Consider the following 18889-nt stretch of genomic DNA (forward strand, 5'->3'; position numbering starts at 1 on the left):
CTTAAGGTGGAAATTCTTATAAAGATGCAAATTATATCAAATAGATCCTTGTTCACTTCTACACAGGGATGTGGCAAACAAAACCTGCCTTGTTTCTTTTGTTTTTGTCAGCAAAGCAAATCATTACAGCTTAGAAAATTCTTAAGACATACATAGCTATAGTGATCTATGGAGATGAAGGGGAATGATCAGTGTCAAAGAAGAAATGTTTGACCTCATCTTTTGAGATTCTATGCTAGTCCATCTCAGAAAAGAAAATAATGAATGCATTCTCTCTAGTCCCTTCAAAATTCATAGCTCCTTTCAGCTCAACAAAAAAGGTTTTATCAGTGCCTTGCCGTACATTTTGTTTTCCTTGAATCTATATATTGCCTTAAATTTCCGAGCTCATTTTTAAAAATAATTTTTTAAAGATTAAAATCAAATTCTTTTTTATAAGGGATATTGGGACACAGAGCAGGTAGCCACTGTTCATATTTAGATATCCTTTATAAAAGCAGTATTTGATTTCTTTTTCATTTTTATGTGTTTTATTCTTTAAACATACCTTTCTTTCTCAGGTTGTCATGTCAAAAGGAACACAGAAATATCTACTTCAGGTTGAGTCAGGTCTCTTTGACTCTGCTCCTGCAGTAACTTTCCAAACACATAAAAAATCTTCACATTGTCAATGCTATGCTCCTATTTATGTTCTTACTTTCCAGTGTAGCATCTACCACACTCACAGCTTTCTGTATTTTTGGAGTTCATGGGATGATTAAAATAACCATGGACTGATAGTATGCATGCCATTATTAAAAGTCACAGAGAAACCTTAAAGAATCCAGACTATACTTTTTTCCAATTAAATTACCCTACATTGAAAAAAATCTCTGTAAACAAGGGTTCTAGATTTTAATCACCACTCTTCTTTTAACCAGGACACTAATAATTCAGTTTTAGCTTTCCTCACTGACCCCAGTTATATACATAATGGCTGCCCTTGTACACCAGGAATGGTGTTCTCTGAGCTGCCTGGTGCAACAGAAGTGAATCTTAAAGAATTTCCCCCTAGATATTTTCTTTTTAAATTTTATCAGCAGCAGAACATTCATTTTTGCAGTCCTAAGTCCTTTTACAGTTCAGAGTGAAATAAACCCTATTCACTTGCACTTTTTCTCCTGCTGCGCATAACCAATCTGGAATTGGGCTAAGAAAAGTGACATCAGATCAGAGGCTGTTATTCACTTTCTTGAGTTTTATCTTCTTCTTTTAATAGTATGAAAAAAATAAATCCTTTTCAAAGACATAAGCAGTTACATGACTGCACATATTTTTAATTTTGAGTGATTTACAAAGAATCAGATTCACAGATTGAAAAATACATCCATCAGTTCACAGAATGTTGTTCAGACTACTATAGAGAAAGAAAAAATGTTATTTCCTAAGCAAGAAGAATACAGGAGTACTAAACTCTTAAAGTCTTTCCTGTAAAACTGCAGAACTTACCTGAAATCAAGCACACTAGAAATCATTTGTTTATGTTTCTGGAATTTGGATGATGCGAACTTTGCAAAAAAAAAAACAAACTTCAACATCTTGTTTTCTAAATTGTTTCCTACCTCATAACTGAAAAGGCAGTGTCAGAAGTATTCTTTAGGAAAAACCCCAACCCACTGGCAGTTTCAGGTACGCAGACAGCCTGAGCTGGTAAAGAAAACCTGCAGAAAATTGTTTTTATGTTACTAAGATAAATCAACTTCATATGTACAGTACAAGGAGAAAATAGGGTAAGAGTTGTTCACTTCCTAAATATTTGACACTCAAGTCTACTCCTATCCACTTATCAATTTCATAACATTGCTGAAGAATATTTTTCAGCTGTTAGTCTTTTTTCCTTACCATTTTATGCAATTTATCTCTTGTTTTGGGAAGAAAATCTGAAATATCACAGATGCAAAATTCATTTAGGACTAAGAAGGAACAGAAACAAACAAGAACATAATTATAATATTTAAGAAGTTTAAAATAAACACAAAATACTCTGCTAACTTTGAGAGTCTCAAAGAGGTTTAAGCTCCATTTCACATAGCCAGCTGGAGGCTACATTTCCTGGAAGAAATTAAACACCAGGTATAGATTCCATCCCAAATAGCCTGTCTCTTGCTGATAGTTTTATCATGACAGTAATTAATTTAAAAGCAATGAGAACTACTCATGTGTGTGAAATTTTGCAGGACTAGATATTCATTGACATCACAGCTGGTAGAAAATGAAACAAGGAAAAATTCACTAAAGTGTTTGCAATAATGATGTCCTTCTTCCTTCAGCTGCCTCTAATGGAAATTAGTATTTTCTTTTCTTATTTGATGAACTATCTTTAGTCTTTTTGAAAAACATTTTAATGATTAGATGGCAGATGCAACACAGTCTGACAACAAAGTTGTAAAACCAGCGCTTCCTCTCAAAAATGCCTGCTTAGATATACAAAATATGAAGTTGAGATAAAAGATTTAACAGTTTTGAAAACCTGCCAGATCTTTCACTGAATAAGGTTAGAAGCAACAGAAAACAAATTAAGACCCACTTGAAAACTTTTAACATGCCATGAATCTTCTGGAGCATTCACAGTATGATTCACAGCTTTGGATTATGTCTTCCACTAGCCTTATTAACAATTATTATTTTATGTTCTCACTTCTAAACTCATGTGGGGTTAGCTTCTGATATCCATATGCAAATCAGTCTGAATATTCTATGATACAAAAATATTTTTAGAATAAATATTACTACTAAAAATATGTATAGATTAGACATAAGATTTCTATAGATATATTTAAAATATGTGCACATGCAAATCAGAGTCTCATAGAAAGGTTTGGATTGGAAGGGACCCTAAGACTGTCCAATTCCAACCCACCTCCCATAGGGAAGGGTGCCACCAGTTAGATCAGGCTGCTCATGGCCGCATCCAATCTCAATCTGGTTTCAAACACCTCCAGGATGAGGATTCCACAAACTTTCTGGACAACCTCTTCCAGTGCCTAATTACTAAGTGTGTAAAAATCAGCCTCCCTCTTTTTATGCCCCCTTTAAGCACTGGAATATCGCAGTGAGGTCTCCTCAGAGCCTTCTGTTCTCCAGGCAGAACAACCCCAATCCTCTCAGCTTGTTTTCTTGGGAGAGGCACGACAGCCCTCTCATCGTCCTCAAGGATGGCCTTCCTCTGGACTTACTCCAACAGGTTTGTGTCTTTCTTGTTGACTAATTATCTCAGGTCTAAAGTGAAGTAAACAAGGAAGAGGGAGAGGAGTGCATGCATAAGGAAAGCTAAACCCAGCAGCTGTCCTGAAAATCAGCTCCTTCCATTGAGGGAGGTTACAGCTCAGAGGCTCATTTGCCAAGGCCGGGTTTGCACACACTTCCCCACAACAGAGGGGAAGGAGAGTTTTTGGGGGTTGATGGCGAAGCCAGAGGGGGTGAACACCCAGCACTGGAGGCTACAAGTCAGATAAAGGACACGCCCTGAGAGAGCCCTCCCTTATACAAACTGGCTCAGTTGTAAAACCAGGCCCCTCTCCCGAGAAGGTCATTCCCACAGGACATTCACATGAGGAGGAGCCTTCCCTTACACAAACTGGCTCAGGTGCAAAACCAGGCCCCTCTCCCGAGAAGGTCATTCCCACAGGACATTCACATGACAGGCATCTGTCATGTCTGAGGAGTCATAAACCATCAAAGACCTCCAAAGCATGCCCCAGACTCCTTTCTGAGGCCTCCCACCAGAGGACTGCATGTGATCCACAGGTGCTGCAACAGATCCAGAATCTGTAGAACTTCCCCCATCTCCGCACAGGAGGTGCTTGGGCATTCCCATTTCTGATCATATACTAACCCATTGAACTCTGTGTTTCATGGGACCCTCACCACCCCTCACCACTGAGAGGACCAGAAGACCAACAGGGTGCAGCTGGACCCACAGGAGTGGTATCTTTCTACTTTATCTGTCTATCACTCTTTGTCTGTTCTTCCCTTCCTATTTCTTTTTCTCTCTCTCTGCTCCCCTTCTCCTTTTCCTATTTCTTTCTCTCTCTCTCTCTCTACCTGACATTTATACCTAAAATCTGCACTGTTGACTTCAACCTATGGTCTCATTTGCACCTTAATTTGGGCAGAGGCGTCTCTCTAATAATTGGATCTTAACATAAGACTGCCTTGTACTGTGGCTCAACAAATTAGAAATACTATGTGGATTTGAGTACAGATTTTGCTTGCTGCCTTTGCTTCACTGAATTAAATGAAGGAAATGGAAAAATATGATTCTGTGGTTACTTGTTGTGGGTTTCCTATCTTGCTTGTTGTTCAAGAGGTCTCCTTTGCTATATCTTAACCCTATTGTCCATTTACCTAGACCTTGTTAAAGACAAGGGTTTGTTAATTTCAATTTTCTTTCCCTGTGAGGTAGCGTCTTAACAAAGAAAAGGAGTAAGTCCCCATTTTTGGGACCATTACTAGATTCCTCAAAATCTAGTAAATTAAGAGTAAGACGGAGGGTACAGAGGGTGTAGGTATATAATGTGAAGGTTATAAACCCTCCCATTTTATCAACCTGATAAGCTACCAATCAAAATACTATGGATATTTGCTTTGAACTCTTTTGAGCTGATTTCTCTCAAAAATTATCAATTTAGTCAAGCCAACCATTACTTGAGTAATTCAAATATTTAAAAACAAAATTAAAATAGGTTTTCCTGTATCAATTTTATGTATATACACACACTCACATTGACTGCTATATTGGCCCTGGTACTAAACTTTCTGTACATGAATGATAGACACAAATGTAGGAAGAGCTGTTGCACCAGCAACTCGAGGGCAAAAATGTTTTTTTTAATGGACAGATGACCTGCATTTTAGCTTCCACAGTCACTTTCCATATTTAATGAACTGATCAATTGTGTGTGCACTGTAAAATTCTGTGTTCAGACCACTGATCTACATTACTCTAAAACATTACAAACTTTGGAAATTATAATTGAAAGATTCAGATGCTCTGTGTTGCCAGTATTAAGCATTTAAGATAGGAAGATTTCATATTAATTATATTATCTAAATCAGGTGAGATTTTTTTAACATTAAGTGTTTATGAAGACAGATTTTTAGCATGAAATTCAAGACTGATTTCTAGTGCCTAAGATTTAAACAGAGAAAGGCATTTGTAACAAAAAACCAGCTCTGTATTTTGTTTCTTTCATTAAAAAATAATACGTATAGATAAGATACTATAGAACTGAACCTGTAGTAGACACCTGTTTGCAAAGCTACAAACCAGAACACTACCTGCAAAAATAATTTTCTCTTTGGTTTTCAAGCAAGTAGAAATAACATTTTCATAAATCATAATCAGATCACTACTGGAATAAAAGGTATAATGTTCACCCAGATTACTATTTCTCGGAATGTGGGAAAAGTGGAAAGTGGAGCTAAATATGCTGAAGTTTTTTCATACTTAAACATATAATCTTTAAAAATTTTAGGTATGTAATCCTGAGGAAATGCTGCAGACTGTTAGCACAGGCTAATAACAAAGAATCTTTATATTGCCTCCTTAGATCACTAGACTGTTTCTAACAACAGTTTGCAGCTGATGACTGGATGTGCAGGGGAATTTTTTACTGATTTCTGAATCAGTCAAAAGCAAATTATGATTGATGATTTTTCCCTACCTCTCATTCTTTTGAGTACTTGTTGATTTTTATACTCTCTTTTCTCACTTTTTTATCCCTTTACTAAACTCTTTTATAATAATTTTACATTTCTGGCTCACATTCCCATACAATGTTTCCATAAAATATGTCTTTAAACCATATATTTTATTCTTGTTGCATGAAATCACAGCACTGAAACCAACGAAGTAATTCTAGATGTATGCTGATATATCTGTTTTCAGTCTTGTTTTCCTTAAACCACCATCACAGTAAGAAACATCTATTTTAGGAAATCCTTTAGAATGGCAAAATTTATCATTAATAGAAATGGAGTGAGCTCTTTTCCCAAAAGAGGTACTTGTGAGATCAAACACACACTAGTAAGGCAGTGTTAAGAAACTGCATTGCGGCTGTCTCTGTCAGTCTGTTATCTACATAAGAAATGACTTTACTTACTTCAGCCAACAATTCAGATCTTGTTATGAAGAAGCGTTTGGTGCTTTTTTTAGATCATGTTTTGGAAAAGGAAAGAATAAAGAATCCTCTCATTTCTTAGTGATTTGGATTTTAAATGAATACAGCCAAATGTGTCAACTTAATTCTGTAATCTTTCAACTACTGTAGACAACAGATGGTAGATGGAACATGAATGGGAAAATTTTGATGACATTGTAAATCCTTTCAAGTTTGTAAATTTTTAAAATTAGTTATTAGGACAAATATTTCTGGGCACAGCTTCATGTTTTAATAATCATCAAGACCTGATATTATAATGTCCAAGTTTCAAGATCTACAACAAAACCTGGTCTAAAATCAGGGTTTTTTTTAAAAATAATCTTGAAGAGACCTATTGCTGCTAAGTGACTAGCAAAGTATTTTTCATTTATATTGGATCATTTATCTTATCTTTCTTGTTTCTTCATATAAGACCACTTTTATGCACATTATGCATAAGGGTACATTAATTACACTGAAATGTAACACAAAATAATTCAGTGTGTTTGAAGTCAAAAGGGAGGAGATGTTTTTGAAAATATATTAAAAAAAGAATATGATATCTTTTGATGACAGATTTTCCATTGTGGTTTGGTTTTTTTTTTTATTTTTCCATTTATTTAACATATCCCCATGAGAAACAGGAAAACTACTTAAAAAAATTAAACCAGGAAAGATAAGAGATTTTAATCTGATTTTAGATGCTAATGATCTCAGTCCTATCTAGCTCATAATGGTAATAGGGCTCTTTTTCTAACAAATTGAGGTGAAATGATAAATTCATGTTGTGTGGAGAATGCAAATAGCATTATTTACATGGTAAAATTATACTAAAGAAATTACTGTATTTGCATTATATATTTGTATATGGTTAATGAAACAAATTTTAAAAAGTGTATTAACATAGCATTTCTGCACTACTTGCTTTTTACATAATTTTCAGATATACATACATCTATCTTAAGATGTTCCCTCTGTTGATGAAAATTTATTCTAACACTATGACTGAAAAGAACTACCACAACTGTGGGATGTTATTTAATGTTGGCAAAGGAAGATCTGACAGCTTGGGCAAAATGCAAATGGCTGAGAAGTTTGAGATAGAAATGAGTGTAAACAGATGGTTTGGAGTGAGCTGAAGTATTGTTGACTTTCTATTTTGGGATAATGAAACAGCTCCTATTTAAGAATATTTTTACATGGAAAGAAGCAAAAAATACTAACTTTAAGAAGCCTTCACTATTCAGGATCAAGGAAGCTGAATGAACCTTTTCATAATTCTTACTTGGAATGAGTGGCTAAGATCCTGCAGCTGGCCATGAAAGCTGAGTGCATCTGTATAAAGCACTGCTGGGTTCCATAGAGACCAGGAGAAAAGGTACTGGAAGAGAACAGTCAAATTCACCTCATCTTCTCTACTACTGCCCTTAAACACATTAGCATTAAGTGGTTTCACTAAACACTCACTTGAACTTTCTTGGACTTTCTTGGTATTTCTAGCAAATTCTACAAAATTTATTTTGCATAAGCATTCATACACTTTCTGAAAATTCCTTCCAGTAAAACACAATTTTACAGAGCATGCTACATATCAAAAAAGTTTCTATATAAGATTATAATATTTAGTTAAAATTGCATACAATAGAATATTGCTATGGTGATGTTCCAATTTTGTGTAATTTTGTAGAAAATTGCTTAACATGCATATACAGTCCATTCCCCACAAATTATAATCAATTCAGCAACCCGTTTCTTTCACGAGCTTGAATATACAGACCAATCTGAAACATAATAGCCTTTCATTACTTTATTGTAACGTAGTGATGTTTCATAGAATAAGGGGGATTTCTTTGTGTTTTTCCCCTCCGAGTCATAGACTTGTAAATAAAATCTAGGGAAATAAAACGTTGACTGGTGATGGGTGTCTAAAATGTAAGCTAATAAAAATAATGCCACTGATCCTTAACTATAAAGAGATAGAGAAGAAAAAAAATCAACATGTGATTATACATAGGCCAACAATAAGTTTAATCAAAATGTAGCTACACAGTTGAATACATCTAAATTGCATAAAATTACTTTTAGTTTACTTAAGGGGTAATTACAACTCCTCTGTTCTAAAGAAAATCAGTTTACAAAAACCCTAAGTACTATCTAGATCTATTTTAAATGTCAAAGCTTAGCATGAGAGTTAAATTCACTTCATGGGTATTTTGATGTGACATTAACGTGTGATATGAAATTATAATATTTTTTCTCTTTTTTACAAGACTTCTCAAGACTTGTTGAAAACTTTGAATAGCTATTGCTTATTTCTGACCTGATTAAGTGGAGAGAATATCAGGAGAAATTCAAGTGATAATATCTTAGTGATTTTTGGAAATTGTATTCCACTACTTTTATGGAGGACTTAACTCATTAATGTCATAATGGAATACATATTTCCATGGAAAGACACTGATATATTTTGTGTTGTAAATATATTCATCTGAATATGCCCTGAATGTCTAAATTATAGTATAGGAAAAGAATAGTAAGAATAGTAGAAAAATGTAAACTGCAGTCACACAAACTATCAATTCTCTTTCAAAGCTAACACAAGGACTGGAACAGGAAAAATAACACATACAATGTAGGAATTCAAGAACCTCTTTGTGATGGTGTTCACAGGGGTTTTCAGGTGAGGGAAGAGACGAGAATGTTGACTCCATGTTCAGAAGGCTTGACTTATTATTTTATGATATACATTACACTAAAACTATACTAAAAGAATGGAAGGAAAAGTTTCATCTCAGAAGGCTGGCTAAGCTAAGAATAGAAAGGAATGAATAATAAAGGTTTGTGTCTCGGACAGAGAGTCCAAGCTAACTGGGCTGTGATTGGCCATTAATTACAAACATCCAACGTGGGCCAATCACAGATGCACCTGTTGCATTCCACTGCAGCAGATAATCAATGTTTACATTTTGTTCCTGAAACCTCTCAGCTTCTCAGGAAGAAAAATCCTAAGAAAGGATTTTTAATGAGAAGATATCTACGACACCTATTGGTTTCACAGCTTCTTGATATCTAGGTTTTTGGGTTTGGTAATCTGATTATACTTTTCTATGAAATAATCAGGAAACAGTCCCACAAAGACTGATTTTAAGAAAGGCAAAATGGTCTTGTTTAGAATTACTGATACTTTCACGAAAACAACAGGTTTCTAATGAACTTAAACATTATGAATACTAATAATAAAGAACAATTCAAACACAGTCTTCATTTTCAGTTTTCCCACTTTTAATTCAACAGGAAGTATAAAAATCAATGTCACTAAACTATGAAATTAATTTGCTTAAAATTTTTTCTAGTCCATAGAATGGCAAGTTTGGGAAGGTCATTGTAAGCATGTAGTTAGAATAGCTTAGCAGATTTTGAGAGAGACATTTCTAAACTCCACCCAAGGTAAAATGATACAATCATGTTCATGTTCTAAACATAACTTCATATAGAAATTAATTTGAATAATTATTTCCATTATAACATTATTTCTCTGAACTTTCTCATATTTAAAATTTTTGGTACTCTGTATATACACTGAAATATGTATGTAAGGAATAATGATAAGGAATCATTAAAAATATTTTCTGTTCAGTCTTTTCAGTGAAGGGATGAAGTTTGAGAGAAGGCAACAGAAAATAAATTATCAGGATACCAGACATCAGCAAAAAAAAGGTTCTAAGTTTATGTTTTGTTTAGATTCTTCAGCAAATTATATGACATTGCTAGAATGGTATATGTTTCTCAGTTAGAGAAGCAAAGCAGCAGATTTCATTGAATTAGCCATTTTGTTTAGTAACAAATGTTGGAGCTTAGATTTTCCATATAGAAACAACAATTTCATACTCACTGTTACTCACAGACAGTTACCTCTGTAATTCGAAGGTGCACTGTAAATTCTAAAACCCAGGAATTTGTGAGTCAAAATAAAAAGAATGCCTAGGAAAGCATTAAATTCAGATCAGTGCTGTCTATATTTTTAATTTTTCTTTCATATTTTTGTTAGTGTACTAAGCATATTTGTGTGCAAGTATTATTTCTCTTTCTAGTTAATCTTCATGCATGGCTTATTTCCCCTTAAGTTGTAAACCTTAATACAAAAGTTATAATCTTTTTACAAAAGTTTATGAATCTTTTGTAATATCACAAATCGTTGCCATGGGAATGTTGTAAGTTGTATGTTTGTAGCCACAAAATACAAAGTATTATGAGACAAGACAGTCTTGTAGACTATATATCACTTCATTAATTTAGTAGCTGTTTTTCTATTTTGCATGTACTAATATATGTTTTCTCATTTCCCACTATTTTCTTGTGTGTTTTGTTGTGTTAATTATCCATTTGCTCTTAAGGAATTTGGATGGGTTTTGGTGGGATTTTAGTCCATCTACGTTCGACAATGAACTTGCAAAATAATTTTTAACAACAGCTAGTAAAACATTCTGAAATAAATGGCCAGGATATGTATATCGGCAGATGGTCAGACAATAATTGTAGTTGCCCTTCTTTTAATATGGCAAGTTTGAAATTGGCTCTAAAATCAGTAAATCCAGAAAAAAATTGGTATTTGTTGGTAAAAATATGCAAAAAGATTGTGTTTTTCTGGTCAAGGTCTGTATCAGAAAAGGACCCTTATTACACCAGGCAGAAACTCTACCAGCCTGTAAACATATGGAGGCTTTCGAAAGATCTAATGGGGGAAGTAAAGAGAAAGTGGCAAAAGATGATAAAAGCATATTGTTTTGAGAGCTAAATGCTATACTTGAATGTTATATGTTGGCATTTAAAACTGTAGCTGTGAAATGTAAATCATGATTCCCTCCTCCTTTAAAACTATTCATTTGCTCGGGTACAGAATATTCAGGGAAAGGAACCTGAGTCTCCATTTCACTTAATCCTCTCTATACTGGAAGCAAATCTCCATGTGGAGGATGAAAGCAAACATTATAGCAATTAGCCATTTTGCTATCACATTTATTTTATCTTTAGGAACTTTATTTCTTAAGGAACAGCAATGGATTCTCTCTTGTAGTAATGAGTGTGGTATGAATCTGTGAGGGTGGCCATGAAGACTTTGTGCCTGTAGTGATCCCTGTGCTCTTTGGTATCTTGAATGGATTCTGAAGGATTACACAGATGACATCAAGAAATTTCTAGAAAACAAAAGTCAAATGTATCTTCAAAATGATCAAGATATAGTAATTGCATGTCCTATTACAGACACGGTCTCTCAGCACCTGGGCTGACAGAGGGCTATGAGTAACCTGAAAATATGATTCTAGAGCAGCTCAGTAGTGATAAGAGCTGAATGTAGACACTCAGGAACAAAAAAAGAGGAGGTGTCAGATCATGTTGAAAAAATATTTCTAATGGTATTTTCTTTTTAATCTCTGAAGATCTTTTTCCAATTTAATTTGAAATTTATATGCCTTCTAAATATATCTAGACACATATAGTTAAAATTTTTGTGAAGTAACAATGTCTGACATTTTCAAATAATGGTTTTAACTATTAAATAATATGTTGATAAATAAGTGCATCATGTTATGTAAAACATTTGCGTGGAATGATTCATATTATGTAGAAGAACTGCAGGCAAAATGGAATAAATTTGCATCTGAAGTTTTGCCAGTGCTACTACGTAGGAAGAAATGAGCACAATAGAAAAGTAAGGCAAAGAAGCCAGGGTTTCAAACACTAAAAATAAAATCTTCTGATTATGAACAGCTTTATTAGTGGCTACATCTTCTAGTGAATTGAAAAATTATCCTGAGCTATTAACATATTTTGGGGGCGTTAAATTAGACTTTTCCAAAAGATCTAATTGTACAACACATAGAAATAAATTCATGAAAGCACTATCACCTGCATTATTCAAGTTACAGATATGATTGTTTATGGTTTTATAGTCTCTGAATCTACAATAAATAAAAAGACTTTTTAGAATAACTTGCAGTGATGATTGTTGTTCTGATATTACCTTAAACACCCTAATTAGAAAGGAGATCTATGCACACACACAAACATAAATGTCTATAAACACTCTTGTTGGACACCTTGGGTACACAAAATCCAAGTGATTTTATAAATGTATATATAGAAAAACAACCTTACATCTCACACCTTGACAGAGACAGCCCAAAATATTGACTTTCTCCCTCAGCTACTTTTTTCAAGTGAAAAGCAGACTGGAGGAAATATGCAAACAACAACAATCTCAGTGGGGAAAGGGAGGTCACTGTCAATCCATTATAGTTTACAAGTGTAGAGAAAATATTTACAGGAAGTAATTTTGTCTTTACCAAGATGACTTTGCCAATCAGATCTCGCCCTTGGATAGCTGAAAGCAATGGGGTCTCTTTTTGCAGATGGCTGAGCATTTGCAGGAGATTGTCATAAAAGCAAACTTTTAAAGTATTGCTTCTTATAAGGCATACTTGGGAAATGTCAGGTCAATGTGTTGACAGCCATGACCAAACTCACTGTGGACTGCCCCTCACCACTGGTGCAGTGCCTTTCTCTGGCCATGTCCCAGTCTGGACCCAGGCTTCTTGATGCAAGCAGGAATTTAAGTCCATCAAGTGATAACAGTTACTGCAGAATCTCATTCATACCATTATGTACGGTTTCAGTGTCAAAATAACCTTCTTTAATGAAGTTATTTCTCAACAGCCTAACTCAACAAAATCTTTTCAGAAACATGACAGTTTACTTGTCACATTTAAGTCATAGGTTTTCAGAAATAAATGGTTATTTCCATGTTATTAAGTTTAATATGATTTTTATTTTACCTTATTATATTTTAAATTTTAAAAATAAATTTCATCAAGAAAAAATACTACTGTGGAAATGACATTTAAAATGAAAAATGCATAGTAAGTTGAAAGACATTTATCAGAAGAAAGACACTGTGTCTTGCATTATTTAATTCTCAGGTTTATAGTCAGAAGACAAGTGATACAGACAAGGAGAAAAAGTATAAGATGCAATTGTAATTTCTGTACAGTGGCAATGAAAGGCCTGTGGTAGAACAGAAAATACAACATTATGTAGCAGTGGGGAGCTTCCTTCCACTTGGAGAATGAAAGAGCCAGAGAAAAGAAGCTTGGGGAAAGGGCTAGAAAAGCAGTTCACTCACTTTTCCTGTTATCCAATTGTGAAGATACAATTACTGAGAGATGCCTCTGCCTGAATTGGAGTGCAAACAAGACCATATGCCCAAGTCCATCGTGCAGATTTTATTTAACAGTAAATGTGAAGCAGACAGAGATAGAAATAGATAGGAAAAAGAGAGGAGGAAGAAGAGGGAGACATTGAGAGAGACAGGTAAAGCAGAAAGATATCCCTACCCATGGATCCAGATGACATCCCTTTAGTCCTCTTTATCCTGGGCTCCTCAGTGGTGTGGGTCCCAAAGTCATTCAAAACTTTTAACTATCTATACATTTGTACTCCCATTCTAGTATTTGTCTCCTTCTAAGTCTGTGAGTTATGGTGACCCCTGGCAGACCCAGTCAGAGCTTTCTCAGCACAGGTGCTGAGAGGGCTTTCCTTGTGGATTCCTTGCAGTGATACACTATTCTCCCCTGGTCCTGCTTACCTCTCCTTAGGCCTTACATATTGGGACAATGGTACCACCTTTATCATATCTCAAGTTCCCATCAGGTGGCTTAATTTACAGCCCAAATTCCAGGAATCCACAGAGGCATATTCAAGGGGTTCGGTGGTCACACATAAGCAGTTTCTTCTCTACACAGTTTGCTGCAGTGGGCAAAGTCCTTCAGTGGGTCTTAGCAGTGTTTGAGACAACTGAGATCTTTGTCTCCTACACAAGCACTCTAATTTTTAAAAATTGAAAATTGAGATCAGTTTTTATTACAACACACAATACAGTTTACTCACACTACAATCTAACTTATTTTTGTGCCACACAAAGTAAACTAGCTTTTGTAGCTATGTTAATACAGGAAGGTCTTTCAGGCTGTTACTGAACCTTGCTATCAAATAATGGCCAACATAAACTAATATTATGGATCTATGCCAAAAGGAGGAAAAGTTAACTACACCTATAAAATATATCAGTGTTTTGCAGTATTGTTTGTTACAAATATTAAGTAAAAATTAATAAATGCTACAAATTATGGAACATAATGGTATTTATTTGGTACTTTTCAGTAGAAGACCAAATCGATTTTTGTAAGTATGAAATGACAGTGTGCACTATTGTAGGTCATATTTGAACTTGCCAGAGCCCATTATAAATTTATTTATCTTTGCGATCATTTATTTATATTTTCATAGTTTTCACCTGTTTATAAATATAGTGTTGTGGTAATGAAACATAATAGGAACAGTGTGATGTTTCCCCCACATACCCAATTTGTTATTTTGACAGATCATAATTTTTGTATTTTGTTGTAATAAAATTATTAGTTCTCTAAAGTTCTGCTATTTCAAAGAAAGTTAGGAATGTTCAACACATCATATTTCCATGAATATGTGGGATGCACAGTACAATTAATTATCTTATTCAACATCAGAATGTTACCCTGTACTCTTACTGGCCTCATTCTTGGCTTTTCACATCTCTTCTTAAAAAATGAGCAACAAGTGCTAAAAGGTAAGACAATAGATATTAAAAGAAAATAATATTATTAAGTAGTTTGATGAAGTCTGACAAAATTGGTCTAAATGCATTGTTCATCAACATACATAATAGAGGATAATATCCAAACTCTACTCTGAACAATGTCATTAGAGCAGAATTCTTAGAAAAATTCTACAAATGCAGAAAAAAGGTAGTCTAACTGCTACCTACACATAATAAAAAAATATTACTAATTTCATTTTTATTACTTTTTTTCCTAGTAATGTGTGAATAGTTAAACAAATCCAAGACTACTAGTAGTTTTTAGGACAACAGATACTTTTTCATGGAATACACTATTTTTTCAAGAAAATCTGAAGGAAAATCTTCACAAATAGAAGAATACATCATGATCTTCTTATACTTTTATTTCTCCTGCCATTGCTGAATGATGGGAAAGATCCTTGGGAGCAGATCTTTAAGCTGTATTCTTAAAAAAAGATTTAATCAAGGTCTGTGCAGTAACAGTTTATCCAGTTTACATCTTGCTTCCTTTAGAGAACATTAAATCTCAGGAAAAGTAGTTTGAATGCAGAGACCCAAACATATTTGTAATATGTAAGGCAGTATAGTTGAGGTGTTCTAAATACAAAGAATGAGAATTTATCTTTATCCCAAAAGGTGATTTTTATCAAAGGTGATTTTTATTTTTATATTTGCCTAATCCAAATTGAGGCAAAGTATCACCAAGTTTTCAACTGTTTTTCAACTTGACTGTACTCTTTCTGAAGGCATTAGTAGGATATCTTTCAGATGAATGAATGACTAGATTTATAGTGCTCAATAAAGCAAAAATCAGTGTGCATCATGATAGCAGAATCAGGTCCTACAAGATCATCCAGATGGACTGAAACTTTGAAAAAAACTGCTCATTATTAGGCATCTTTCTCTTTTCGTATTCTGAATTGTAACAATAGGGATGCTATTAGTCATTTATAATGCATCTCTCATCAAATATATTGTTTCCATTTTAGTGAATTGTGTTTTTTTAACATAATGTGATTATTTAGATATTTATTTGGTACCTCCATTGCAATGGGAATATGCTTAGAGATATTCGGAATGATTTTGTGATCTTTGCTGTTTATCTTACTGTATCTTCTAAATGTTTTTAGATTTTTATGTGAAAAACCAATTTGAGAATATTTTCACTATGTTGAGAGTGGAGATGAGGATTTAATAATTTTATCAAACTATTTTGTGCAGTCAGTTTCCCCTATCTTCCCACTCAATAAGTGTCTTGATGATGGTTTGAGATAAGGAATTGAGCTAAATGTAAAAATTCTCCTTTCATTAGACACCATTTTTATGGGAAAATATTCTTAACTGCTTTTCCTATTTTAGGGTTTTTTATCAAAACCAAAAATAAAGATATTGAAAAAAGTACAAGACAAAATTTTCAAATAGCATTACATTAGCAGCCCAAAGTCCTGTTGAAATTTATTTGTGTGAATTTTGTCTGACTGATGGGCGTATCCACCTCTGCCACTTAACCCTGGAACCTCATCTCTCTTTTTCTGATATTGTTCCTTATACCAGCATGAAACAAACCTCAGTATAACATAGCATATAACGGAACATAACCTCTTCTCCAACATAACTTCTCATCCAGGGCTTTGCTAGAAGGTGCTATGCCTTCATCGGGGCAGTGACACTTTGATAAAGCACTAGGGCAATACATCATCAAGGAGCTGCATAGGGTGATGTATTAGTGTAATACATCAAAATGCCACTGCTCTTGAGAGGCTTGATCCTGCTTCTGTTGAAGTCTGCAGATTATCAGCACTGAGTAAAATGAAAAGAGGGATCAAGACCATAAGCATGCAAAATGATTTTTATATTCTTATCTTTCCATCTTTTCAAAATATTTTGAACTGCCACATTTACAATCTTAATTTAGCATTTTAATCAAGGTTTTTATTATATGATTTAAGAAAGGCATAGTGGACTTTGAAATCTGTGTTTACTGTTCTTCCCTTCCATAATCACTGCAGATTTATACGATAATAAAGGGAGAGGATTTTGAGTTTGTATGGCTTGCACTGTGAGATTCGGAGTTTGTTGCAGTGGGAATAAAACCTTAAGCACTGGCAATGGAAAGGCCCTAACAATCTGAGGCTATAACAACGGCAATAATGTCCTAGGCCAAAAATCACATTACATTAGCAGTATCCTGCCCCTGAAAATGCCTAAATTCCCCCTTCTTAAACAGGACTGGAAAAAAAACCCTAAAAAACCCTAAAACACACATGTTGTTCTACCCAGTGTTTGGCACATTCAAGATATTTTCTACCCTCTTTTCCACTTTCATGCTCAGCCTCACAGAAAGCTTTCTACCTACCTTTTTTATACATTCCCTCCTGAGACCTACCAAACCACCCTGAGGCAGCTCATAGTGTTGTATGTAGCTTTGAGATGAATGGGAAATCAAAATTATTGTTGTTGCTGTATTATAGAAAATAAGCTTCATAAATTTCTCTGCTACTCTTAAATCATCTTTCACTGGATATGCAACTCTAAAAACTAGTTGCCAAATATGTTTGCATCATGGTATTTCTTAATATTGAGTTCGGGAACTTCCTTCTTCCTGTAAAGAAAGAGAAAAGGATTATCTTTCTGTGGGCTGAATATGAGGCTCAGGGTCTTTCATGTCCTTTTATGTCCCACATATTCAAATACGTATTTTTCTACTTTGGATTGTTGTGTAATAGTTTATATCAAGTCAAATTCATCTGCCCTAGTCAGCAGAATTTGAAATCTGTCTGTCATTTAAGTCCTTGCCAAGACATTGAGCTATATTTCTAATATGATCCTTTGAATAGGAGATGCATCATTTAAAAATAACACAATATTTTAAAATATTTAAATTAATATTAAAGTAATTATTATTTAAAAATATTGTGTAAGAGGCATAGTAATAAATACATGTATTATTATACAATATAATTATAATTATAAAGCATATAATGGCACGACTCACCACTGGTATGCTTTGTGCACCTCTGCTGTAATTAGGAGACATAAAATGGAGCGTAAGTGCAGACAGTAAGAGACATAAATAAGACAGCAGTAATCTGCTAAGCAATACTGTATAAATTATTTCAGGATGGACTTCATTATTTTTCCTAGTTTATGTAGAAATTAAAACATAAGAAAACAAACATTCTGCAAAAGGTTCTTCTGTTGGGGTTTTGAAACCTGGAAGATATTTTGACATTATGAAAATCCTTACATTTAAATGTATTAACACCTGAAGTTTGGTGTTCATTTTTTGTTTCTGCAGCAGTAAATTTCTCTAAATATTATAATTGCCATAGACATTTATGCCAAAGGAAAAACAAACATGGAAGTATGAAAGCTACTGAAGTGAAATTCAGAGAAATTTTGAAGCTTTTTATCTATAAGAGTTGCATTTGATCTTTAGCCTTCAAAACAAGTCCTTGAAAATGTAGCCAGATATAAATGAAGGGAACATTTATTGAGCAGGTTTTAAGAAATCAGCGTCTTAATTTTTGACTTCCTGGGTACTTTCAAATATCAGAGTTTAGCTTTTGCTTTTTTTAATGATAAACTGCAATAAATATGCTTCAATATGCTTTTTTTTAGAGAAAAACTAAAGAAAATTAATTCACCTTTATAAAGTCTACTTTTTTTTCCTCTTTGGATATTGAAGCTGTAGAACTGAATAACATGTTCTCCCTAATTTGTTTGGATACAAATAATAAAATTAATTAATAAAAGACTACTTGATCATTTCTATATCTGAATCACAACATTCTCTAAATAATGCAAAGAGGAACTCTGGTTTATGGGAAGATTCAGTACATATGACAGTGCATTCTTCTTTCTAAACCAAACAGGAGCAATAGCAATGACTGAAAAAGGAAATATCACATTACAATCCCATGATCCTGGTTACTTCCATAATGAGTCTTTGGAAGACTATTTATCAATAGAAAATTATATTAAAAAAATAAGACATAGAGAAATTCCACTTACTGCCAACAACTTGTAATAG

This window comes from Zonotrichia leucophrys, chromosome 4 (genome assembly GCF_028769735.1).
Source record: "Zonotrichia leucophrys gambelii isolate GWCS_2022_RI chromosome 4, RI_Zleu_2.0, whole genome shotgun sequence".
NCBI classification, from domain to species: Eukaryota; Metazoa; Chordata; class Aves; order Passeriformes; family Passerellidae; genus Zonotrichia; species Zonotrichia leucophrys.